Raw genomic sequence first — 26933 nt, 5'->3', positions numbered from 1 at the left:
CTCGGTTAATGTTTAAGGTGGCACATGAGGGTATATAAAATGTTTAACTCAGTTAACATTTAACGTAGCACATGACACTCAGTAAAAGTTAGCTATTATTATTATTTTTCAATCATGTTTTCATGTTAAGGGAAGCACTAAATTAGATTTATTGCCCTGAATGGGGTGGGCACCTCCAGCCGACGGGGAGCGTTCCTGGCCGAGGACAGCAGGCCAAAAGATGCCAGGCCCTCCTGGTGACCAAGGCTGGTCCCCGGGGACGTGAAGCCACTGAGCCCTGGGGGTCGGGGGCGGCCTGGGGCCCGTGCGGGCCCGTCCCAGCCTCGCCTGCCCTTTGCTGGGCCTGGGGTCAGAGAGAAGAAGCCGTGACGAGGAGGGGTCTGGGATGACACAGGTCTTTATCCCGGTGATCCCAGGACTGAACGGGGACCCGAGAGCAGAGGGGGGCCCTGGGTAAACACGGGGCGGGCAGTGTGGGCGGATGGGTGGGGATGCGGGGAGACACCCTCACGGTCCCCTGCGCCCTCTGGTACCACCTCCTCGTTGGGTGGCTGAGATTCACAGTGGCTTTGGTAGGCCTGAAGTCCAGCCCGGGGCTCCCCGCAAGCCGCTGGCATCTGGCCTGGTGGGTGGCCAAGGAGCGCAACAGCCCCGGGGATGCCGGCCTTTCCTGTGGCGTGGCCTCCAAGGCCTCAGAAACCTCACTGAGCGGGAAGGGCTGCAAGGGGAGCCTGCCGCCAGCCCGGGAGAGGCGCGGGGGCTCCAGGCCCAAGTCTGATGGTCACCAGGGACCTGACCTTTCCCACACCTGGAGGCCACGGGGGCCCAGGAAGGAAGCCTCCCGGCCGAGCCCAGCCTGTATGCCCTGTGGGCCCAGGAGGGACACGAGCCCCAGGTAGGTGCCCCGTGCCGCCACCTCCCCGCCATCTAGGTCCCCAGATGGAGAGACGTCCAGGGTATGTGTGAGCTGTCACCTCCCCCCACCCCCCAGAGCAGAGGGCATGCATGTCCGCCAGGCCCCTGCCCCTCTTCTGCCCTCCCGGCGCCTTTTATAAACCGAGGCCCTCGGCGCTGGCCGGGTGTCCTATCGTGGTCACAGGCAGGACAGACAGGCAGACAGAGGGGTCACAATCCCACCTGCTCCGCCTGTGCCTGGGGCCTCGCCCAGGTGTGCCCGCTCGGTGCCGCGGGCTCAGACGCCACGGGGCCAAGCTCAAGGGCGGCTGCCGGACTGGAGGAGCCCGCCCCCCAGATGCTGACCCCCAGGCAGGGGTCTTTATCCTCCTTACTGGTGTCCCCGGGGAGAAGCAGGGAGCCCGAGACGCCGTGGGTGCTCAGTGAACGTGGAGACAAAATGGTGCGTGAGCCGCACCTAATGACAAAAACCTCAGCCCAGGAACCAGCGAGGACAAGGCTGGGGCTGGAGAACACATTTATTCAAGGGTCGAAGGTCCCTCTGGACACACAGTCTCAGCTGTTGCTCTTTCCTGGAGGTTGTGACCTCAGCTGCAAGGCTGGCTCAGGGGGCGCGGAGGGAAAGGGGCAAGAGGGAGGGTCCCATGAGGGCTGGACCGGGCAGCGGGCTCGTTGGAGATTTCAGGGCTCTGGGAGCTTCGAAGCTGTCGGGTACCCAGGTCAGGGGAGAAGGAGACTCCTCGTGGTGGCGGCAGAGGGCTCACAGGACAGGCCAAGGACGTGACAGGGTCATTCCATTCCTCGGGGCTCGGGAAACACTAACTCCTGGGTCTGGGAGACAGCCCGGAGCTGAGGTGGGGCTCTCGCCGCGTCCCGGGGAGAGCAGACTCTCCTGGGGTCTGAGACTCAGCTCTTGCACTGGCCGCAGCAGACGGGCACACAGCAGCTAGAGCCGCAGCAGCCCACGTTCTGGTGGGTGGAGAGAGAGGGCAGGTGCTCAGGTGTGGCGCCTCCTGGGCCAGGAGCCTTCATATACCTGCCAGGGCCAGGTGAGATCCGGGCACATGGTCACCTCCTGGTTCCTGTTTGTGCCTTTTCTCTGGGGTAATTGTATTTGTTTGTTCGTTTGTTTAATCTCAAAATAACCTCAATGGTGTCGTGGTTTTGCACTTACGATCTTCTATCACACGCTCCCTGAGAAACAGCAGAGCCCCCGTTTCTGTGTCAGCTGGACATGATGGGCAGGGTCCTTGGCCTGACGCGCTGTCCGTCTTGCTGCCTCTATTAGCTTTCTGGGGCCACTGGAGCAAATGACTGTAACTGGGATGCTTACTCTCTGCCGGCTCTGGAGGCCAGAGTCCACACCAAGGTGTCGCAGGGCTGTGCCCCGCTGAGGGCTCAGTGGGGGGGTCCCCATTGCCTCCTCCAGCTTCCGGGGATCTCTGTCTTCACACAGCTTTTCTCCCCTGTGCTGTGTGTCTGCACAGCAAGTCTTCACTTCTCTTCTGAGAACACCAGCCATCTGATCAGGGACCAGCCTAATCCAGTGCAACCGCATCTTAAGTAGATTACATCCACCTCCTACCACCCACCCCCCACCCCCAGTGAAGGCGGCCTGAAAGCTCTGCCCCCACAGGCAACGCTGAGCCCCGCGTGCAGAGCCTCTCAGCATGGGCGGGGCTGCAGGAAAAGGCTGGGGGGTGGCAGGCACTTGGCTGCCAAGTCCAGTCCCCAGGAACCATTGCCTGGGTGCAAGTCCCACCCCTCCTCCCTGCCAGTCCTGTGACCTCAGGCAGTCAGGCAGCCTCCCTGGCCCTCAGTTTACCCATCTGTAAAGTGGGGTCAGCAGTGACTGCTTTAAGGCTGCTCAGTGAGAGTGGATGAAAAGCCACCGGCCCTTCGCAGGTCCCCCAAGGGCACAGAAACCATGTCATTCTTGCTCCCTGTCATCTCCTGGGCCCCAAGCTCTCAGCGCGGCCCCCCTCCCCATGCCCATCTGCAGTCCCCCCCGCCCCCCCCACCCTACCCCCTCCCGGTCGGTCGTGGCCCTGGGCCTCGGGGTTGAGGGGAGCTGCTGTCTTTGAGGAGCAGAAAGGAGGTGGGCGAGCAGAGGCTGATGCAAAGTCCGTGGGCGCCCCCTGGTGCCGCGAGCTCCACATCTGCGGGCAGTCAGGGGGGGACCCAGGGCTCTGAGCAGGGACAGTCTGGAACTGGCCATCCGGCCAGGCTGGTCCCCTGGGCTGCGAGCTCAGAGCAGCCGGTACCACGGCCCCTTCCTCCCGGGAGCAGACCGCTGGCACTGAGGCGACCCACGTTCTCCTCTGGCCCCTTCCCTCCTGTGTACCTCACTGACCTGTCCCAGAGCTGGGAGAGACTGGGCATGGGAGTGTGACCAGAGCAAGCCCCTCGCCTCGGTCAGGAGGCCTACAGGTTGTTCGCCCTGTGCCCGGCGGTTGGGCGGGTCTGCTCTCCAGACCCCTGCACCTGCCTGTTCCTCCACGGCTCGGGCCGGCCCCCTGGGCACTGGGTCCACCTGGTGCAGGCCCACGAGGACATGGCTCTGCCTTTGCTGGCCTCTGGGTACCCCTGACCCTGTCCCCTCATCCAAGCCCCATCCCCGTCACACAGGGGTTGTCTGTGTCCTGGGTAGAGACTCTGGTCCTCGCTGCCAACTTGCTTCTGCTTCCTGAACCTCCTTCTCTCAGCTCTGAAATTGCACTGGTAGCAGTAGGGACCATCCCCACTAATAAGAAAATCAGGTGGGAAGATGCTCCACGGGGCCTCCTCAGGTGTGGACGGAAGTGAGAGGACGCCACCTGGTGGCAGAAGATGCACATGGCGGGGGACCGGCCAGTGGAAGCAAGGCTGCTGGCCTGGACACCTTCTGTGCAGGGGGAGTGACCAGCTGGCCTCCAGGGTCTGGGGTCTGCAGGATTCTGCTGAGGTCTCAAGGGGCTGTGTCCCCAGCTGGTCAGGAACCCGCATGTCCACGGAAACACCTGGAGGTTCTGATGAGATTACAGCCTGGGCCACCCAGATACAAAAGTGTGGAACCAAACCAAGTCCACGGGACCAGGCCAACAGGTGGCCGTTGTCTGGAGTCAGGAAGGCAGTTATGTTGCTTGTATCATTTATCTAATTTTCATCATAAAGTAACCCTTACATTCAGTCTCTGTCTAATCAACGGAAGAGTTACAGGTACAACCTAAGAGCCCTTGACCTGCCCCCAAATACCAGCACACCATAACGTAATGGGGGAGTGTCCCAGACAGGATTTTGAAAAAGGGCTGTGATCCGAGGTGGACTTGGACGGAGGTGCGCAGAGAGAAGACTGGCCCCCGGGGGGACGCAGAGGTGTGGGAGGAAAGGCCTTCAGAGACAGGCCGGTGCTGGCCCCTGTGAAGCCAGGGACAGGGTTCCTGCAGACGATGGAGGAGGGACAGTCAGGATGAGCAGCCGGGGGCCGAAGGCCTGTGACATCTGAACAGCTGCCGGGTGCTGAGAGCAGAGGCAAGACTCACCCAGGACACACTCAGAGCCGCTGCAGAGGGAGGTGGGGGCCCTGCCTTCCTTGAGCCCCGCGGGGTGCGCTGAAAGAGCCCAGATCCCTCACCTGTATCCCCCAAGGGGGCCGTAGTCTCCCCAGAGACAGAGCAGCTGCACCCACCCCTCACCATGGGCACCCACTGGCTGCAGGCATCACCCGGGCAGCTGCCGCCTCCCACGGAGAGGAACTGCCCCAAGCCAGGCTCCATCCACCCTGGGTCACAGACAGAGGCCACATGACTCCTGGCATGGCAGGCAGTGTGGACATCAGCACGCTTGCATTGGTTCCCTGCCAGCCTGCGTGCCCAGCAGGGATGGAGGGGCATAATGACCACGGGCCCCGATGACACTTGCACGGCCAGCAATGTCGTAGCCAGTAGCAAACATGGTAGCAAGCGGCAAACCGTGCAGGGAGCCCCCGCCACACACACACACACACACACACACACACACACACACACACACCCGTGCACGCTCGGCCCCCTCCCCTGGGAGCAGCTGCAGGTGGTCACGCTGCGGGCGCCTTCACCCCGCTTCGCTGCCTGAGCGGCCGGCTATGGGGGGGCCTCAGCGTGGGGTGAGGGTGCGGCTCCGGAGCGCACAGCGGGCCGGGCCGTGGCTGCTCGGGGCCTGGCTCACGTCTCTCCCGCACCAACCAAGGCTGCGGGACCGGAACAGAGACAAGATGAGCAAGAGGCCCCACGCTGGCCTTCGCTGAGCCGCGGGTCGCTGCGCCCCGTTGCCCTGCAGGTGGCAGGCGCGGGCGCTGGGCTGCGGCCTGGCGGCTCCTCCCTGCTCCGGGGCAGGGCTGGGCGGGGCTGCAGGGCAAGGGGGAGGAGCCGGGCCCCGGCAGGGTGGCTGCTTCTCCTATACAATCCAGGGCCACGCGGCCTCCATCCTGCACGTTAGTTTCCTGCCTAAAACCTTCCTCTGGGATAAAGCCCTCTGCCTTGGCACCAAAAGCCGTGATCTGACCAGGAGCCACTGGTAACAGCCCTTCATTCCCTGCCGTCGGAGTTCTATGACCAGCCCTTCTGTGTGAGCCCAAAGGAAGGGCTCCGTGAACAGATTCCTCTTGTGTAAAGATGGAGAGGTTTCTGTGTCAGCCAGGAAGGGGCGGGGTGGCGGGATGGTAATTACATAATTAAGTCACTACATGGATATGCAGAACCTTAGCTTTGCATCGCACCAGCGACTAGTAAGTGTTTGTCATCCCCCAATCCACACTTCAAGTGAGAAAAGTCACAGAATTTGCCCATCTTATTCTATCCACTGAAGCACTGCTGGTCCTGGTTATTCAGGTCACGTCCCTTTGTCATTAAAAAGCCCACAAACACAGGTATCTTCAGATAACCAAATTAAACTGATAGCCAAACAAATTCAGGGTGCGGTCAAACACTCGCTCAATATAATGACAAAGGTTGTTACCATTAATATCTAGAGGATCTAAAAATTGAAGAATACACAAAACCCACATAAAATGGGCAAGCTAAGATGTTAGCCACATGTATGAAAAATGTTCACCATTTTGTTAAGAAAAAAAACAAAAGGAAAGTAACAAAAGAAAAGAAAAAACTGGGAAAGGAAAGAGAGGCGCCCTTTCTCTCTCCGAGGGCAGCCTGGGAAGATGTTATCAGCCTCAGCTTTTGCTCTGAGGCCAGCTGACTGCTGAGCCCCATGCCTGCGGAGGGAGGGACGAAAGCATTTGTGCAAGCAGCCTGGCAGAATGGACCACCACCTCAAACCCTCCCTGTGCTTGGAAACAGCAATTTCCCTGCTGCAATTTCATCTACGGGAGCGCTAACAGGCTGACGCATGAAAGTGGCGCTGCTTAAAGATTTCTAACATAATAACGGAAGAGGGACAGCCCCACTTCAAATAATATTAGCCATTAAAGTCCTGGACGGAAAAAAGATGAATGTCCGGGGAAGTACACAGGTAGACAGCTCTATTCGCATAATCACACACATTTGCAAGGAAAAAGTCCGGGCAGATGTAGCAAAAACTGGAGCAGTAACCAGAGTGCTAAGTCTGCACGCGTCTGGGTGGTGGGATTTGGTCAACTTCGATTTATGTTTCATTCTTTTCTATAATGAAAAAATTATTGCAATTTGTCTGAAATCTACTGTTATTTTTAAAGACCCAGTGCATTACAGGGAACTCACAGTAACAATGGCCTAAGCAAGATAGGATTCTAAGCCTCAATCACAGTTTTTTGTTTTTTGTTTCTTTGCTGTACGTGGGCCTCTCCCTGTCGTGGCCTCTCCCGTTGCGGAGCACAGGCTCCGGACGCGCCGGCTCAGCGGCCATGGCTCACGGGCCCAGCCGCTCCGCAGCACGTGGGATCATCCCGGACTGGGGCACGAACCCCTGCCCCCTGCATCGGCAGGTGGACTCTCAACCACTGCGCCACCAGGGAAGCCCTCAACCACAGTTTTAAAATCTAGATTCCAATGAGGTTCTTTACGAAGAGGCACCAACAGATGCTCAGGTGTTCAAGCGCCTTCCGTCTTTCTGCTCCACACTCCTAGCTGGAGGAATCCATCCTTCGGGTTTTAAGATGGCTGCTGGAGCACCCGCCATTGCATCAGCATTCTAAAAAGCGGAAGGGAGCACAGAGGGAAAGACCAAAGAGTGCACTAGCCAGCAGAGTGTGCTCCTTTGGAGAAAGAGGGTTGAACATAGAATTACCATATGACCCGGCCACCCGCCACCCCCACCGCCTAGGTGTCGACCCAAAGAATTGAAAGCAGAGATTCAAGTAGATATTTGCACAGCCATGTCCACAGCAGCGTTATTCACAATAGCCTAAATGTGGAAACAACCCAATCTCCATCAACAGGTGAGTAGATACACAAAATGTGGTCCATCCACACAGTGGAATACTACTCAGCCTTAATTTAAGAAGGAAGGACATTCTGACACAGCCTACAAACATGGATGAACCTTGGGGACATTATGCTCAGTGAAATAAGCCAGACACAAAGGGTAAATCCTGTGTGACTCCACTCCCATGGGGTCTCCAGGGTCAACACATCCATAGAGACAGAAAGCAGGACGGTGGGGCCGGGGCTGGGGGAGGGGAGGGGAAGGAGTGTTATGGGGGCAGCGTGTCGGGGGGAAGACGGGAGGTTCTGGAGATGATGGTGTGATGGTAACACAACCATGTGAGTGTGCACTTAAAAATGGTTAAGATGCCAAAGTTTACGTTGTATACATTTTACCGCAACTGGAGAAAACAGAGGGAACAAAGGAAAACCAGAAGGATAAAGAAGGCTCCTGCCGGCCAGGATGTGTGACCACAGGTTAGCATCCTTTCTGGGCGCCCGGGATGCGGGCGTGTGGCCGCAGCTGGTGTGAGCGAGGCCCTGACACACGCGGCGACACCTCAGGGCTCCATCCTGGGCGGAGGGGGTGGGGGCCGGGCAGCCTCGCGTGTCCAGAGTGGGGAGCCGGCGGGAAGGCCTCGGGGTGAGCAGGTGGGCGAGGAGGTGCCAGGGCTCTGTCTCTGGAGGAAAAGGGGTCCAGAGCCACGTGCTGTCTGCTGTCCCCGCCGGCTGCTGGAGTTTCCCGAAAGCAGTGGGAAGCTGCTGAGGGTATTCAAGCAGGGGTGGGGGGGCCGCACCTCTGGATGCTCAGGGGGGCTGCAGGCCCGGGGGATGCGGGGTGGCCCTGCAAGAGGGGTGGGCAGTGGGATTGAGGTGGGGGCCTTGGGGCCAAAACCCAGAGACGGGCCGGTCCGGGCTGCCTGACAGCTGCTCTGAGGAGGGGTCTGGGGCCTGAGCGAGGACGAGGCCCAGCGACCGCGGGGTCTCTGACCTGGACGCATGGGTTGGCGATGCCCTTCACCTGAGCGGTCACCCGGGGGATGGGGTGTGTGGAGAGGGCGGGGACTGCGGTCCTGCAACCCGGGGACCGAGGCTGGTGCCCGGAGGAGCCGGAGTCTGCAGAGGAGCTGGCAGCGTCCCGGGCACGTGGGCCACTTGGGTGGGGCCGGCACAGCCAGAAGACAGACACCAGGGCGTGGCTGCAGGTGAGAGCAGGGCTGCAGCCCCTAGAGCGGCTGCAGCCCGTGTTCTGGTGGGTGGAGGGGGGAGCAGGTCTGGGGACAGGTGGAGGGGAAGGGGTCGGGGCCAGAACCCTGTGCCAGGCCCCCTCTGACCCCGCTGTGGCTCTGCCCCTCCAGGAGCCCTGTCTGTGACCCCCACCTCCTCCTGTGCTGGTACTGACCCCCCACCGGGGCCCTGGGCTCTGGGTTCTGGACACTGGGTTCCTGTGAAGTGGGGCTCCTCAGAGTCCGGGGACATCGACAGAGCCCGGTGCCCACCCGCAGCCTCAGCTCCCAGACCACCCCAAGGGGTCCGGCATCCTGCCCCCTGGGCCTGTGAGGATGGGGGCATGGAGAAGCCCCCTGCCCTCCCCCTAAGGCCGTTGCCCAGGCTGAACACCCGTCCGTCTCCCACCCAGGGGTCCCCGGACCCACCCCATCGGCACTGCCGGCCCAGAGCCCGGCTGACCGCCCGGGTGGCCAGGCCGGGAGCCGACGCGTCCCCCCCGTGGGGCCGTCCGGAGATGGCGTGACTCGCGTGGTGTCACAGATACTCCCACAGGGACGCCGCAGAGACCTGCAGAACGTTACAGCCAAATGAAAGCGAAGCCGAGGGGAGGCAGATGTGGCCACTGTAAACAGTCTGGTTTCTGAATGTGAACCAGGCTCTGGCCCAGGACTTCAGGTAAACATCTGTGTCAGCGCGCAGCCCCACCTCCGGGGAGGCCGGGGGTCTGCAGCGCCTGCTCTGGGACATGCCAGAGTGACCGCCGAGACGCTTCGTAATTAGGCGAAATTGGCCTTGCATTCCTTCACTAAATCCCCGAGATCGCTGCAATTTTAGGTCTTCTCAAAAATGAAAACATTTGGTAATTAAATGATACAAGTGAAAAAAAGCATAGAATGTTCTGTCAACTGGAAAATACCAATTAGGGAAGCAGTTCTGCCTTTCCGCCCACCTTGGGCTGAGCTGGGCGCTTATCTGGCTGTGAGGACTCTGCTGGGAGAAGGGTCTGGGGCAGGGCCCCTCCCTGGAGACGCCCCCCGCACCCCGGGGGAGGACGGTTGGGCCGGGGCCTGGCCGGGAAGGGCCGGCTGCTGGGAGGGGCTGGGGAGGGGGCCGGCTGCCCGTGGCTCTGGGACGCGGGGATTTGGGGCTGGGAGGCCCCAATACTGCATCCGGCTGCGTGGCAGCACCAAGGACAGTGGCCGCGCTGGCAAATGCCAGTGATGAGTTTGCTTCCCTGCTGGCTGGCTGGGCCCCGGCCCTGTCCTTCCCTCGGGGAGCAGGACGTCGCCCGGTTGTGGTGGGCAGGGGATCCGTGTACGTTCGGCCCGGCTCGCCCCGCTTCCTGGCCTGGGAGCTTCCTTCCCATCTGCCCTGCTCAGCATCTCCTCCATCGGGGCTGGTCTGGGTCAGTTCTCTAAGGGTGGAGCTCCGTTTGTGTTTGGGGACCTCAGGTTCTCCCCTCATTTCTCGACTGAGATTCCCCTCCCACCTGCAGGCTCAGGAGCCCTCAAAGGTCGGTAGAGAAAAGGGTCACCCCTGCCAGGCCCAACCCGAGGGGGCTTTGAGACCACGTCCCTCTGCAGCCCACACGCTAAGAATGGGATTTACATTTTCGAATAGTTGGGTAAAAATTGAAAGAGTAATACTTTGTGACACATGGAAATTGCATGAGGTTCACGTTTCAGCGCCCGCAGCTCCCGTGCGTTCTGTCCCGGAGCACAGCTGCCCCGTCCATTTGCAGACTTTCTGTGGCCACTTTCTCGCTCAGATGGCAGAGCTGAGCTGCTGCTACAGAGCCCACATGCCTGCAAAACCTTCGCTATTTATTGTCTGGCCCCTGTGTAAACCGTCTGCAGACTCTGCCCTACGTCCCCACGCAGACGTCATCTCAGCTCAGGAGAGAATTGGCCCCGGGCTCAGGTCTCCATCCGTCGGCCTTTTGCATGGAGCGGGTAGGCCCTTAGAAAGAGCTTCAGCTGAGTGTTTGAATGCTGTCTCAAGATCCCTGGGCTTCCAGAAATGCTAGTCAATACGTGTACATATTTCTAGGACACTAACTTGCAATGGGCGAGGAGGGTGGAAACCAGGGGACTGAGAAGAGGTCCTCGTTCTCACAGGTCTCTGATCAACCCATAAGGACACAAAAGTAACGTCATGTGGTACCTCGGGCCGAGCGTGGGCCCGGCTGGGTCCGCCTGGGGGACCAGAGCTCCAGCCTGCATGAGGGATGAGGCTGAACTCGATTCTCAGCCTCTCTGAGTTGGGTCCCATCTTTCCAATGGTGTGATGATAAACCAGTGGGCGTGTGTCACGTGTCTGCTTTTTTGGGAGAACGTAATTGCTGGGTCCAAAGCAGTGATGATTGCAGTGCGTATAATTACACACACCCAGGTCTGTACGTACACCCGCAGCTGCAGGGTGACCAATGGCGTGGTTCTGGACGGAAGCGCTGCTGAATCAGAAACACCGTGAAGCGGGTCACCCCGTGAAGGGCACAGCGAGTTCTCAGTGCTTTGCGTGGGAGAAGCATTTCCTGAGATGCTAAAATAGCAATTTTTATAGCTTGGTGGTAGAACAGTAATTTTTAAGAAGACAGATGGCCTGCCTGCATCTCCTGATAAGACAGCACCCCATCGCTCAGGTGAAGCGTGGATTGTAAGCTCACAGGGGATTTGGGGCACCAGGGGCCACCGACACGGAGCAGCTGCGTCCCCTCCCTCAGGGCTTTGTGCCTTTGTGACCAGACGCTGCAGCACCGCCAGGGGTGTGTGCTGTTCCTATCAAACCCCTGCTTGCCCTGGGCAGGACCCTTGACACATCCAGCTTGCGGGGGGGGGGGGGGGGCGGCATCCTCAGTTGGCCTTTGTGCTATAGTTTGTGGCAGAAGGGAGGGAAGAGGAAAGTGACGGTTCACCTGTGAGCCGTAAGGACCAGGATGCCTCACGCCCGCATTGCCACTCCCGCCCCCGTTCACATTGAGGAGCTAAGGCTGGAGAAATGAAGTAGCTCACTCAAGGTCACGCACACTGAGGACCCAGCACCCCGAAAAGCTTCGGTTGCATCAGATGTCGTGCATGAACGTCCGTAAAGAGTCTGAATGATGTAACCTCCCTCAGAGCCAAAAACGTTTTCTTCCGGCAGCAGGAAAAGTACCGCGCATCGCGGTGATGCAGGCACGGCCAGTCTCTCGTTTGCCCTCGTCCTGGGTCTCAGCTCACAGCCCGGGGCCCCTCACCTGGGCAGGGCTCGCACTGCTGCCACCACCCCCTCCCGAGGCCACAAGGTCGCTGGAGTCCCTACCTGAATTCTGGCTTGGCGCCGCTGTTTCCTGCCTGGTTTCTCACTCCACGTGGGCACAGTTGAGGTGTCAGAAATCCCGGGAGGGAAAGCCCCGGGCTGAATGCCATGACCCTGTGGTTCCCTTTGCCCTGGTATCGTGGACCCTCAAGTCCTGCCTTCCTTGGGGGTCATAGCAGGGTGCTCAGAGACAGAAAAACAAATGTACGTACATGCATGTGTGTGTAGACGGAGAGATTCTTTACCAAGAACTGGCTTGTGCGGGCTTCCCTGGTGGCGCAGTGCTTGCGAGTCCGCCTGCCGATGCAGGGGACGCGGGTTCGTGCCCCGGTCCGGGAAGATCCCACATGCCGCGGAGCGGCTGGGCCCGTGAGCCATGGCCGCTGGGCCTGCACGTCCGGAGCCTGTGCTCCGCAGCGGGAGAGGCCACAACAGTGAGAGGCCCGCGTACTGCAAAAAACAAAAAAAAAGAATCGGCTCAGGTGATTACAGAGGCTGGTAAGTCCAAAATCTGCAGTGTGGGCTGGAGACCAGGAGAGCCCAGGGCGCAGGTGAAGTCGCAGGCCGCCGGCTAGAGAACGCCCTCCTGCTTGGGGAGATGGTCTTTTGTTCTAGCCAGGCCTTCAACTGATTAGATGAGGCCCTCCACACGACGGAGGACAGGCTGCTTCCTGAAATTCTAAAGGCTGTTTAAATGCTAACTTCGTCACCAAACTCCCTCAGAGCTCCTCACGCCCTTGTAACCCCTCCCTCCAATGACTGCCTAACCCGCCTCATCCCCACGTGACCCCTGATCTTTCTGTCACTACGTATTAATGTGAATTTTTTATAGAAGTGGAAGGATAACGTGTGTGCTCTTTGGGGCTGGCTTTACCACTCAGCATGGTAATTCTGAGGCTCACCCGTGTTCCTGCTGAATAGGGTCCGGTTTTCCCATGTGCACCCTTGTTAAGGATGGCGTCCAACGTGTGACAACATCACACTGTGTTTCTACTTTCTTTTCTCCAGTTACTGAGAACGGTGAGCACTTTTCCACGTGCTTATTTTCCATTTGTATGTTTCAGTGAAATGACCCTTGCATTTCTGCCCACGTTTGAATTGGGTTGTTTGTTTTCTGATGGTTGAGATTTGAGGGTTATTTCTACATTCTTGGCCTTTATCAGATATGTGGTTTGCAAATATTTTATTCCAGTCTGTGCATGTCTTTCGCTTCCTTTCTCTGTGTCTTTTGAAAAGCTGAAGCTGCAGCTTTTTTTTTTTTCAGTACACGGGCCTCTCATTGCCGTGGTCTCTCCCGCTGCGGAGCACAGGCTCCAGACGCGCAGGCTCAGCGGCCATGGCTCACGGGCCCAGCCGCTCCGCGGCATGTGGGATCCTCCCGGACCGGGGCACGAACCCGTGTCCCCTGCATCGGCAGGCGGACTCTCAACCACTGCGCCACCAGGGAAGCCCTTTCTAGGTCCTTTGCATTGCTCTATGAGTTTCGTAATCACCATGGCAGGGCTCAGCCCTCCCCAAATCCTGGAGGAGAGGGTGTAATGGGCTGACTGGGCTGCAGCTGTCCCATAAGTGATGCCCCGTGACTCTGCAGGCCTGGAGCCCTGGAAATCTGCTCCTTCTTCTGGTGCCATTGTCCCGAGGAGGCCCTTTGCTAGCAAGAGGCTGATCCAGGGGCAGGAAGTGAGGAGAAGATTCTCAGTCCGGAGGACGAGAGGCGTCCTTCCCAGCTCTCCACCCCAAAGTTGTTGCGTGTGGACTCCCAGGCGTCCTGATTCGGGACCAAGGCGAGGGCAGGTGGCAGCAGGAGGTCCCTGCCCTCCTTGTCCTCCTTTCGGGCTCAGGACCTGCACGGACACAGCCCTGCTGCTGATGCGCTGACTCTCCCAGAGTGGATTCACTCCACGCCTCTCAGGAGACAGGACACGGCTTGCAGCATTGAGCTGACAGCTTTCCCAGGTTTTTCCAAACCAGTCTCAACAGCACATAGGCATCAACCATCGCCACTGACCTGGCATCAGTCAGGACCATCTTCCCTGCCGGGTCCCTGATGAGCGGCCAGCGCTCCCTGGAGCGTGTGTTTCCCTGCTGCCAGAGGATGGGGGCTCCGGGCACCTCTGCTGGTGATGCTGTCCTGGGACCAGGAAGGTCTTCGCTTGGTGACCCTCAGACATCCAGCCCTGAGGCTCGAAGTCGCTCTCTGTGGATGTCGCCACAGTAACTCCCATGAGCAGACGCTGGGCTGGGTGCTGGGGCGGGGAGTGGGGTCTGCTGGGCAGTTACAGATGCTATTGGGCGCTTTGGGGCAAGTTAATTAGATGCACCTCCAGGCTTAGAGGCCGGGGAGATGGAGCGGGTGTGCTGACCCCTGACCTGCCGGACAGAGCCCCGCCTGGACTTGGGCACGATGCCCTTTGCTCTGAAGTCTCAGCCTCCTCGGAGAATCGCTCTGATCTCACGATCTCACAAAGAGCCGCTTCCTTAGTTTACGTCCCAGGTAAGAGCTTCAGGAGACGGTCGTGGGTACCATCCTAAAATGACGGCCAGGATGCCAGGTCCCAAGTTATCACATGATAGACTTACACATTTATTCACTGGCTGTGCGCTGAGGCCTCCTCTAGTTCTGGGGATGGAATAGAGAGGCACTTGGTACTTGACCCCATGCAGGGCCGGGCGCTGCGTCCTTCCCCTCCCAGCCCTCGTGTGACCGCCCGCCTCCGCCCCCAGGTGGTCGGTACCTGGTCCCACCTGTGCTGCAGCCTCTCCCTTGTGCCAAGCCCGGGATGGCCCTGCGTCTGAGGCCAGCATCACCCGACACTCATTCAGCTTCTCGGGTGCTGCCGACTCCAGGGAGGCTCAGCAAGCAGGACCAGGGCCCCCCAGCCCAGGGCTGGGGTCACCCGCTGAGCTCCAGCCCCAGGCTCGCGGCTCTGAGCTGCTGGGTCTTCTGCCCCAGAAGCCGTTCAGTTCACCCCACGTGGGCGTTTCTGGCTTCAGGGTCAAAGTTGGCCTTTCCCTGAACAAGGTCCACCTCTTCCACAGACCCTCCCACTGACAATTGGGGGCCTGGAGGGACAGAGGCTGTGGAAAGAGAGCAATGAGGAGGCTGGGCTGAGCCCCTCCAGCCAGAGGGTCCCCAGACCTGCGTCCTCTGCCGTGAAATGGAGGTGACAGGAACCCCACAGCCTCCCAGGTTGACTTTCACAAAAACGCAAAAAGTAAGCATGCAAAGTGTGAACTAATTAGAGTGAACGACAGGGTTATTTTTAAATTGAAATAAATGTCTCTGGATGATAGCACAAATAGACACAAGGAGGTGACCATGTGCCCAGATCTCACCTGCCCCTGGCAGGTATATAGAGGCTCCCGGTCCTGGAGGCCCCACACCTGAGCACCTGCCCTCTCTCCCCACCTGCTCCTCTGACCTACTCCACCCTCCACCCACCAGAACATGGGCTGCTGTGGCTCTGGCTGCTGGTGCCCGTGTGCTGCCAGCATGAGAGCTGAGCTGCTGCCCACAGGCCCCAGGGCTGAAGCCGTGCGGTGACTGCTGTATCCAAGCTCCCCGCCTTCTATCAACTTCCGTCACTCCTGTGTTTAAAACCAAGCGCCAAGGCGTCTCCAAAGCCTCTCCCTGACCCCAGAGACCTGTCTCCTCACTGCTGTTCTCTCCCACCCTCTTCTAGTGGTTGTGTGCTCCCGTGTTTCCGGGGGGGGGGTGTCCCTTGGGTGCCTCTGGAGGAATACAGGGTGCTGAGCTGCCATGTAACAAGCAAGGCAGACGCCACATGGGGAGAGTTTGCCCAAAAGAAGCAGGAAAAGTTAATGGATATATAAAAGGGGAACTAAAAGATACGGACAATAAAAGCAGAAGGTCCTACACGTAAATGATAGGAATTTGGGGCTGAGAGGAGGAACTCTGGAGGGAAAGAAAAAATTGAGAGAGTTTTCCCCGGAATTAAAGAAACACTTTTTTAAAAACTCTCATATTAAGAGGGTTTGAGAAGAAACGCACTCCTTCCCATAAGTACATTGTAGTACGAATGATAAAGAGGCAAATCCTAAAATTTCCCAGGTTGAAGGAACGTGAGCGTCAGAGGGCACCACGGGCCCCGGCCTCCCTAACCCTCCCCCCACTGCCCACCCAGCCACACTGGGCCCAGAGGACAACGGGGGTGGTTTACATGAAGGAAAGAACAGTCAACAGGAAAATTCACCTCCAGCCCCAAACATTTTCTTTTTTAAATTTTTGGCTGTGTTGGGTCTTCGTTGCTGCGCGCGGGCTTTCTCTAGTTGTGGTGAGCAAGGGCTACTCTTTGCTGCCCTGCACGGGCTTCTCATTGCGGTGGCTTCTCTTGTTGTGGAGCACGGGTTCTAGGCGCACAGGCTTCAGTAGTTGTGGCACATGGGCGCAGTAGTTGTGGCTCGCGGGCTCTAGAGCACAAGCTCAGTAGTTGTGGCATGTGGGCTCAGTAGTTGTGGCACATGGGCTTAGTTGCTCTGTGGCATGTGGGATCTTCCCAGACCAGAGCTCAAACCCACGTCCCCCGCATTGGCAGGCGGATTCTTAACCACTGAGCCACCAGGGAAGCCCCCCAGACACTTTTAAATATGAGGGGATAGTACGAGGGGTTAATGTTATTTTTTTCATGGTGTCTTTTGAAGCATAACAAAATTTTAATTTTGATAAAGTCCAATTTATCCGTGTTTTCTTATACGGATCCTGCTTTTGGTGTCATATGTGAGGAGTCATGCCTGGACCAAGGCTACAGATATTTTCTCCTGTGTTTTCTTGTAACAGTTTTACTTTTAGCTCCTACATTTAGGAGCTAAAGGTCCTCCTTGGAGCGATCTCTGTGGTTGCATGAGGAACCATGGTAGTTCCATCACTTGACTGTCTCCTACGCTGGTTCCATTAAGCCCCTGCTTTATCAAACGACAGCGATCCCCTATACCTTCCTCTTCTGTCACCTTGTAAAACCCTGCTGAAGGCAGCCACTGTGGCCAGAGCAGCAGAACATGGGATACATGGATGTAGGTCCAGAATGGGCTGCTCTCTTGTCCTGCCAGGACCTCAGGGAGAGGTTGGTCCTTCTGGCCAGTAGGAGGGCTGAGATTGGGATTCTCTTCCGTGCCGGCGGCGTCACTCCCGTGTGCTGTGGTGTGGGGCGTGGGTACCCCCCCCCCCGATTTCCGCAGGCCCTTCGTGCCAGAACCACGGAGGGGGTTCCTCCACATTCTTTCCCCTCCACTCACTTGTTTAGGTGACAATGTTTATCGAGCATCTACTCTGTGTCGGGCACTAACCCAACGATGGATTCTGCCCGAAAGATAAGGCTAGCAGACAATCGATTTATGAAATCCTGAAACCTGACAAATGATAAAAATCGATGAATATCTCAGATATAAGCTGCAAAGGCTTATATGTTCAACCAGGTTCAAAGTCCTAAAGCTTAAAGCTCAGCGTTCAGTTTTTTAGAAAAAAGGGAAAGACTTAAAAAGCTAGCAATGTCTTTAACTTCTAAAATCCATCCATCAGAAATTGACACTAAACTTCATATAAAGGTGAAACATTAGAAGAAAAAAGCTACTACCTATTTTACTTAGCATTGTTTTGGATGATAGCACCATGATGAAATAAAAAGTAAATATAATTTAAAATATTTAAAAGGGGAGACAAAACCGCTAGAACAAATAAAATCTCAGTACAAGATAAAACACCATAAATCAACAGGTTTTCTATATACCATGTATAGAAAATCTCATGTGATAACTTTTCCCATTTCTAATTTAGAAATCATAGAACACTATAGGAAACTCCTTGGCAAAAAACTAAAATAAATGAAGAAAATTTCATATAAAAAAAAAAAGTCTTAAGAGCCTACTCTCCTAAAGAAAAGATCTAAATAAATGAAGAGACATACAACCTGCTCCTTGACCGGGAAAACTCAGTATAACTTCAAGTCTCCAAAAGTGAATCTACAAATTTAATTCATCCCACGTAAAAGAATGGACGATTTGTACCTTACCCAGTTTCCTTAAAGTTCTTATTAAAGAGGATATATACAGACTAGCTATTAACTTTTTGAAAGCAAAATACAAAGGAAGCAGAATGAGATTTCCCAGACAGATATCAGAACAAACTACAAAGGACCAGGAATGAAAGAGCAGCGCGCCAACTCAAGATTAGGCAGACAGAACAATGAAGCCCACCCGGCCACTCCGGCAAGCCCACCCGTCCTGATTCAGGATAAGGTAGATGTGGCATCTTTACGTAACAGGGAAGAGGACAGCCTGCCACTCGAGGGCAACAACAGCTAATTCATCTGGAGTAAAAGAATTAAATCTTGGGCATCCCTGGTGGCGCAGTGGTTGAGAGTCCGCCTGCCAATGCAGGGGACAAGGGTTCGAGCCCTGGTCTGGGAGGATCCCACATGCCGCGGAGGAACTAGGCCCGTGAGCCACAACTACTGAGCCTGCACGTCTGGAGCCTATGCTCTGCAACAAGAGAGGCCACGATAGTGAGAGACCCGTGCATCGCGATGAAGAGTGGCCCCCACTTGCCGCAACTAGAGAAAGCCCTCGCACAGAAACGAAGACCCAACACAGCCATAAATAAATAAATTAATTAATTAATTAAAAAAGAATTAAATCTTAACTTAGACATGAAGGTAAAGACGAACCAAAATCTAAAGAGAAACATAAAAATACGAAGTTTCTGAAAGGACATGCAGGGGAATGTTAATACAATCTTGGGGAAGGAGAGCTCTTTCTGTGGAGTGAAATAATGGGAATGTCTGAGACGTTCGACTTTTTTTTTTTTGGCCGCACCTCACAGCATGCAATCCCAGTTCCCCGACCAGGGATTGAACCCGTGCCCCCTGCAGTGGGAGTGCAGAATCCTGAGCACTGGACTACCAGGGAATTCCCGCGACTCTTTCAAAATGAAACATCTCTCTACTGAAAATCCCAACCATAAAGAAGGATCACAGATTCAGAGGAAATATTCCTAATGAATATAATAAGAAACTATGAATATCCCTAATGTCCAAATTGATTACACAAATCAATAAGTAAGACGCCAGGAACTCAACAGAAAAATGGGCTGAGGGTATGAAAAGGTGATTCACAGAGGGTTTGGGGCAGCCTGGGTGTCATCTATGGAGTGTTATTCACTCGGTACATCCACGTCGTTAATTACATAGATTGCTTTTATATTTTAATTTAATCTTCCTAAATGGATCTATATAGGTTCAACACAATTCCTACCAAAACATAGGAAAAACGTTTTTTGTAGACATAGATTCTAAAATTTATATGGAAGGCAAAAGAACTAGAAGAGCTAATTTAAAAAAAAATTTTAAAGACTCACGTTGGAGGACTCACACCACTGGATTTTAAGACTTACTATAAAGCTGCTTTGATCCAGAGGGTGGTGCTGGAGACAAGATGGGCGCATGGTAAGTGGAACTGAAGGAGGTCCATAAACAGCCCCACACAAGTGCGGACACCAGAAAGTTTACAGCCGTTGAGCGGAAGGAGTATAGTCTCTTCAACAAATGGTGCTGGGTGGGGCAATCAGGTATCCAGAGGGTAAAAAAGACCCTTGACCTAAACCTCATACGACCTTATAAAAAATTAGCTCAGATTGGATCACAGATTTAAACATACAACTTAAAACTTTTAAAAGCAAACATTGGGGAAGATCTTCAGAACTTGGCAGAGTTCTTAGACATAACATCAAAAGCATGGTCCATACATTTTTTTAAAAAATCATCAAAATTTGAAACTTTTGCCCTTCAAAAGCCCCTGTGAAAAGATAAGCTACAGACTGGGAGAAAATATTTGCAAATCACATCTCTGACAAAGGACTCTTATTTAGAATCTATGAAGAACTCTCAAACCTCGACCATAAAGAGACTAACAAAACGGACAAAAGACATGAGGGGACATATCACGGAAGAGGAGACGGGCGTGGCAAACAAGCCGCGAGATGTCCAACGCGATGAGCGGTTAAGGAAATGGGAGTAAGGGCTACAGTGAGATACCGCTACACACCTATTAAAACAGCTGAAATAAAAAACGTTGACAATCCCACAGGCTGGAGATCACACACCCAGCTGTGGGATGTAGAAGGGGGCATCCACTCTGGAGAAGAGTTTGACAGTTTCTGTAAAAAACTAAGCAAACACTTTACCCTAGGACCTAGCAATCACAGTCCCGGGCATTCATCCCAGAGAAGGGAAAACATGTCCACACACACACACACACACGCAAATGCATACGACTGTTCATAGGAGTGTTATCTGTAATAGCGAAAACTGGAAATGAAACTATCCTTCAAACATTAGTCTGTGGATCCCATGGGAGACGGCTGATCAATAAAAGAAATAAACTATTCACACACTCAATAGCATAGATGGTCCCAAGGGACAAAAGCCAACCTCAAACGGTCACATACTGTGCGATTCCATATATGTATCATTTTGAAAGAGACAAAATTATAGCCACAGAAGACAGGTAGGTGGTAGCTGAGGGTTAGGGGTGGGGTGGGGTCTGTGACCGTCAAGGGCATGGCTACGGGGATGGGTGGTAATGTCACACTGTCCCTTCCAACCAGACCACACGGAACGACGGCGGGTCCTGGGGCTACGTGTGCTGTAGTTAAGGGGAGGGACACTAGGGAACTGGTGAGGTGTCCATGGGACTCTAGATTCTATTTTTGAAAATTCCTGTGTGTCTATAATTATTTCCAAATAAAAAGTATGTTTTAAAAAGACATGATAAGCTTTAAAACAAAGGAGCATGTACTGTATGCAACCTTGTGTGTAAGAAAGAAGAGGGAGCAGAAAACACGCACATAGCTAGTTACTCTTGCAAACAAAGCCCACAGGAAAGGTAAACCAGAAAGGAGTGAGAGCAGGAAACTGGAACTTCTGCAGCCAGTTAAATGTTTTATGGTATCAAACAGGCAACATTAAATAAGATTAAAAAAAAGAATGGAAAACAGATAAAATGGAAGAAAACCGGCATCTATAAGCATTTTACATGAATAACTGTCTGTGAGGGTCGAATGTACACGGATCCCCTGCCCACCACAACCGGGCGACGTCCTGCTTCCCGAGGGAAGGACAGGGCCGGGGCCCAGCCAGCCAGCAGGGAAGCAAACTCATCACTGGCATTTGCCAGCACGGCCACTGTCCTTGGTGCTGCCACACAGCCGGATGCAGTATTGGGGCCTCCCAGCCCCAAATCCCCGCGTCCCAGAGCCACGGGCAGCCGGCCCCCTCCCCAGCCCCTCCCAGCAGCCGGCCCTTCCCGGCCAGGCCCCGGCCCATCCGTCCTCCCCCAGGGTGGGGGGGGGGGCGTCTCCAGGGAGGGGCCCTGCCCCAGACCCTTCTCCCAGCAGAGTCCTCACAGCCAGATAAGCGCCCAGCTCAGCCCAAGGTGGGCGGAAAGGCAGAACTGCTTCCCTAATTGGTATTTTCCAGTTGACAGAACATTCTATGCTTTTTTTCACTTGTATCATTTAATTACCAAATGTTTTCATTTTTGAGAAGACCTAAAATTGCAGCGATCTCGGGGATTTAGTGAAGGAATGCAAGGCCAATTTCGCCTAATTACGAAGCGTCTCGGCGGTCACTCTGGCATGTCCCAGAGCAGGCGCTGCAGACCCCCGGCCTCCCCGGAGGTGGGGCTGCGCGCTGACACAGATGTTTACCTGAAGTCCTGGGCCGGAGCCTGGTTCACATTCAGAAACCAGACTGTTTACAGTGGCCACATCTGCCTCCCCTCGGCTTCGCTTTCATTTGGCTGTAACGTTCTGCAGGTCTCTGCGGCGTCCCTGTGGGAGTATCTGTGACACCACGCGAGTCACGCCATCTCCGGACGGCCCCACGGGGGGGACGCGTCGGCTCCCGGCCTGGCCACCCGGGCGGTCAGCCGGGCTCTGGGCCGGCAGTGCCGATGGGGTGGGTCCGGGGACCCCTGGGTGGGAGACGGACGGGTGTTCAGCCTGGGCAACGGCCTTAGGGGGAGGGCAGGGGGCTTCTCCATGCCCCCATCCTCACAGGCCCAGGGGGCAGGATGCTGGACCCCTTGGGGTGGTCTGAGAGCTGAGGCTGCAGGTGGGCACGGGGCTCTGTCAATGTCCCCGGACTCTGAGGAGCCCCACTTCACAGGAACCCAGTGTCCAGAGCCCAGAGCCCAGGGCCCCGGGAGGGGGTCAGTACCAGCACAGGAGGAGGTGAGGGTCACAGACAGGGCTCCTGGAAGGGCAGAGCCACAGCGGGGTCAGAGGGTGCCTGGCACAGGGGTCTGGCCCCGACCCCTTCCCCTCCACCTGTCCCCAGACCTGCTCCCCGCTCCACCCACCAGAACACGGGCTGCAGCCGCTCTGGGGGCTGCAGCCCTGCTCTCACCTGCAGCCACGCCCTGGTGTCTGTCTTCTGGCTGTGCCGGACCCGCCCGAGTGGCCCACGTGCCCGGGATGCCGCCAGCTCCTCTGCAGACCCCAGCTCCTACTGGCACCAGCCTTGGTCCCTGGGTTGCAGGACCGCAGTCCCCGCCCTCTCCACACACCCCATCCCCCGGGTGACCGCTCAGGTGAAGGGCATCGCCAACCCATGCGTCCAGGTCAGAGACCCCGCGGTCGCTGGGCCTCGTCCTCGCTCAGGGCCCACACCCCTCCTCAGAGCAGCTGTCAGGCAGCCCGGACCGGCCCGTCTCTGGGTTTTGGCCCCAAGGCCCCCACCTCAATCCCACTGCCCACCCCTCTTGCAGGGCCACCCCACATCCCCCGGGCTGCAGGCCCCCCGGGCATCCAGAGGTGCGGCCCCCCCACCCCTGCTTGAATACCCTCAGCAGCTTCCCACTGCTTTCGGGAAACTCCAGCAGCCGGCGGGGACAGCAGACAGCACGTGGCTCTGGACCCCTTTTCCTCCAGAGACAGAGCCCTGGCACCTCCTCGCCCACCTGCTCACCCCGAGGCCTTCCCGCCGGCTCCCCACTCTGGACACGCGAGGCTGCCCGGCCCCCACCCCCTCCGCCCAGGATGGAGCCCTGAGGTGTCGCCGCGTGTGTCCGGGCCTCGCTCACACCAGCTCACACACGCCCGCATCCCAGGCGCCCAGAAAGGATGCTAACATGTGGTCACACATCCTGGCCGGCAGGAGCCTTCTTTATCCTTCTGGTTTTCCTTTTTTCCGTCTGTTTTCTCCAGTTGCGGTAAAATGTATACAACGTAAATTTTGGCATCTTAACCATTTTTAAGTGCACACTCACATGGTTGTGTTACCATCACACCATCATCTCCAGAACCTCCCATCTTCCCCCCGACACGCTGCCCCCATAACACTCCCTCCCCTCCCCTCCCCCAGCCCCGGCCCCACCGTCCTGCTTCCTGTCTCTACGGATGTGATGACCCTGGAGACCTCACGGGAGTGGAGTCACACAGGATTTGTCCTTCTGTCTCTGGCTTATTTCACTGAGCATAATGTCCCCAAGGTTCATCCATGTTTGTAGGCTGTGTCAGAATGTCCTTCCTTCTTAAATTAAGGCTGAGTAGTATTCCACTGTGTGGATGGACCACATTTTGTGTATCTACTCACCTGTTGATGGAGATTGGGTTGTTTCCACATTTAGGCTATTGTGAATAACGCTGCTGTGGACATGGGTGTGCAAATATCTATATGAATCTCTGCTTTCAATTCTTTGGGTCGACACCTAGGCGGTGGGGGTGGCGGGTGGCCGGGTCATATGGTAATTCTATGTTCAACCCTCTTTCTCCAAAGGAACACACTCTGCTGGCTAGTGCACTCTTTGGTCTTTCCCTCTGTGCTCCCTTCTGCTTTTTAGAATGCTGATGCAATGGCGGGTGCTCCAGCAGCCATCTTAAAACCTGAAGGATGGATTCCTCCAGCTAGGAGTGTGGAGCAGAAAGACGGAAGGCGCTTGAACACCTGAGCATCTGTTGGTGCCTCTTCGTAAAGAGCCTCATTGGAATCTAGATTTTAAAACTGTGATTGAGGCTTAAAATCCTATCTTGCTTAGGCCATTGTTACTGTGAGTTCCCTGTAATGCACTGGGTCTTTAAAAATAACACTAGCGTTTGGACAAATTGGAATAATTTTTTCATTATAGAAAAGAATGAAACATAAATCAAAGTTGACCAAATCCCACCACCCAGACGCGTGCAGACTTAGCACTCTGGTTACTGCTCCAGTTTTTGCTACATCTGCCCGGACTTTTTCCTTGCAAATGTGTGTGATTATGCGAATAGAGCTGTCTACCTGTGTACTTCCCCGGACATTCATCTTTTTTCCGTCCAGGACTTTAATGGCTAATATTATTTGAAGTGGGGCTGTCCCTCTTCCGTTATTATGTTAGAAATCTTTAAGCAGCGTCACTTTCATGCGTCAGCCTGTTAGCGCTCCCGTAGATGAAATTGCAGCAGGGAAATTGCTGTTTCCAAGCACAGGGAGGGTTTGAGGTTGTGGTCCATTCTGCCAGACTGCTTCCAGAAATGCTTTCGTCCCTCCCTCCGCAGGCATGGGGCTCAGCAGTCAGCTGGCCTCAGAGCAAAAGCTGAGGCTGATAACATTTTCCCAGGCTGCCCTCGGAGAGAGAAAGGGCGCCTCTCTTTCCTTTCCCAGTTTTTTCTTTTCTTTTGTTTCCTTCCTTTTTTGTTTTTTTTTCTTAACAAAATGGTGAACATTTTTCAAACATGTGGCTAACATCTTAGCTTGCCCATTTTATGTGGGTTTTGTGTATTCTTCAATTTTTAGATCCTCTAGATATTAATGGTAACAACCTTTGTCATTATATTGAGCGAGTGTTTGACCGCACTCTGAATTTGTTTGGCTATCAGTTTAATTTGGTTATCTGAAGATACCTGTGTTTGTGGGCTTTTTAATGACAAAGGGACGTGACCTGAATAACCAGGACCAGCAGTGCTTCAGTGGATAGAATAAGATGGGCAAATTCTGTGACTTTTCTCACTTGAACTGTGGATTGGGGAGATGACAAACACTTACTAGTCGCTGGTGCGATGCAAAGCTAAGGTTCTGCATATCCATGTAGTGACTTAATCATGTAATTACCATCCCGCCACCCCGCCCCGTCCTGGCTGACACAGAAACCTCTCCATCTTTACACAAGAGGAATCTGTTCACGGAGCCCTTCCTTTGGGCTCACACAGAAGGGCTGGTCATAGAACTCCGACGGCAGGGAATGAAGGGCTGTTACCAGTGGCTCCTGGTCAGATCACGGCTTTTGGTGCCAAGGCAGAGGGCTTTATCCCAGAGGAAGGTTTTAGGCAGGAAACTAACGTGCAGGATGGAGGCCGCGTGGCCCTGGATTGTATAGGAGAAGCAGCCACCCTGCCGGGGCCCGGCTCCTCCCCCTTGCCCTGCAGCCCCGCCCAGCCCTGCCCCGGAGCAGGGAGGAGCCGCCAGGCCGCAGCCCAGCGCCCGCGCCTGCCACCTGCAGGGCAACGGGGCGCAGCGACCCGCGGCTCAGCGAAGGCCAGCGTGGGGGCTCTTGCTCAGCTTGTCTCTGTTCCGGTCCCGCAGCCTTGGTTGGTGCGGGAGAGACGTGAGCCAGGCCCCGAGCAGCCACGGCCCGGCCCGCTGTGCGCTCCGGAGCCGCACCCTCACCCCACGCTGAGGCCCCCCCATAGCCGGCCGCTCAGGCAGCGAAGCGGGTGAAGGCGCCCGCAGCGTGACCACCCTGCAGCTGCTCCCAGGGGAGGGGGCCGAGCGTGCACGGTGTGTGTGTGTGTGTGTGTGTGTGTGTGTGTGTGTGTGTGTGGCGGGGACTCCCTGCACGGTTTGCCGCTTGCTACCATGTTTGCTACTGGCTACGACATTGCTGGACGTGCAAGTGTCATCTGGGCCCGTGGTCATTATGCCCCTCCATCCCTGCTGGGCACGCAGGCTGGTAGGGAACCAATGCAAGCGTGCTGATGTCCACACTGCCTGCCGTGCCGGGAGTCATGTGGCCTCTGTCTGTGACCCAGGGTGGATGGAGCCTGGCTTGGGGCAGTTCCTCTCCGTGGGAGGCGGCAGCTGCCCGGGTGATGCCTGCAGCCAGAGGGTACTGGCTGAGGCAAGTGTGCTTATTTGCAACCCGAGACAGTACCAGGCTGACCTGTCTGCTCTGAGTAGGGCGCTGTGTCTCACCCAGCACCTGGCTCAGCCGTCAGGATCTTTCAAACAAACTCAGTGACACACTGGGGTCCTGTCTCCCGGGTGCCCGCCACAGTCCTCAAGCTCACCACCCTCCTCCCAAAGGGCTCCTGTCCCCACCTCCAGCCTCCTTCCCTGCCCTGCCTGGTCCTCCTGCAGCGGCTGCTGCTGTCTCCTCCAGGCAACGTTCCCAGCGGCCTCCTCTCCCCTTCCTCTTCTTTTCTTCTCTCTGCCTCTCCCTCCCCCCGACTTCTTTATTTGACATCTGTATGCAAGAAATTCCCGGCGTGACCCTCCCCCTTAGCCGTGCTCCCACACATGCTTTTGTGATCCGCTACCTGCTGGACGCTGCACGACTGGTCGCAGGCACCTGCCCGTCCGCACAGGGCTGCCCCGGAGCCCCATCCCCCCCATTGGGGGAGAGCCACGGCTCCCGGGAAGAAACCTGGGCATCGTGCTGGGGACGGGCTCTTCCTTCGACCCCACACCCCATTCATCAACAGAGCCGTCGCTCTCAGCCTGAGATGTCTTCACATTTGTGCACATCTTGAAGTTATGGCTGACGGCCCCCCTTGGGCCCCATCTCAGCCTCCATCATTTGTAATGTGCCGGAAGCTTTATTCTCAGAACTCGGCCGGTCCCTTCCATTCTTCTTTCCGTCTGACAACCTGTCATCACAGAGCAGCGACAGTGGTCTCTAAAAAACCCAAACCATCCCCTCTCACCCGCTCTGCAAAGCCCCACTGGCTCCCCGCTGTACTTAGAAGAAAAGCTAAAAGCCTCCACGGAGGCCGGCGCTGCTGGGCTGAGCGCGCGGCTTCTCGTGGGGCTGTGTGAACACACGCCTGGGGTGTGGGGTGACGGGTCACCACAGTGTCACGTGCCCCAGGACAGACGGATGGATGGTGTCTCTTTTCTGGCCCATATTTTATTA

This window comes from Globicephala melas, chromosome 8 (assembly GCF_963455315.2).
Source record: "Globicephala melas chromosome 8, mGloMel1.2, whole genome shotgun sequence".
Classification (NCBI taxonomy): Eukaryota; Metazoa; Chordata; class Mammalia; order Artiodactyla; family Delphinidae; genus Globicephala; species Globicephala melas.
Note: the sequence above shows the minus strand (reverse complement) of the source record.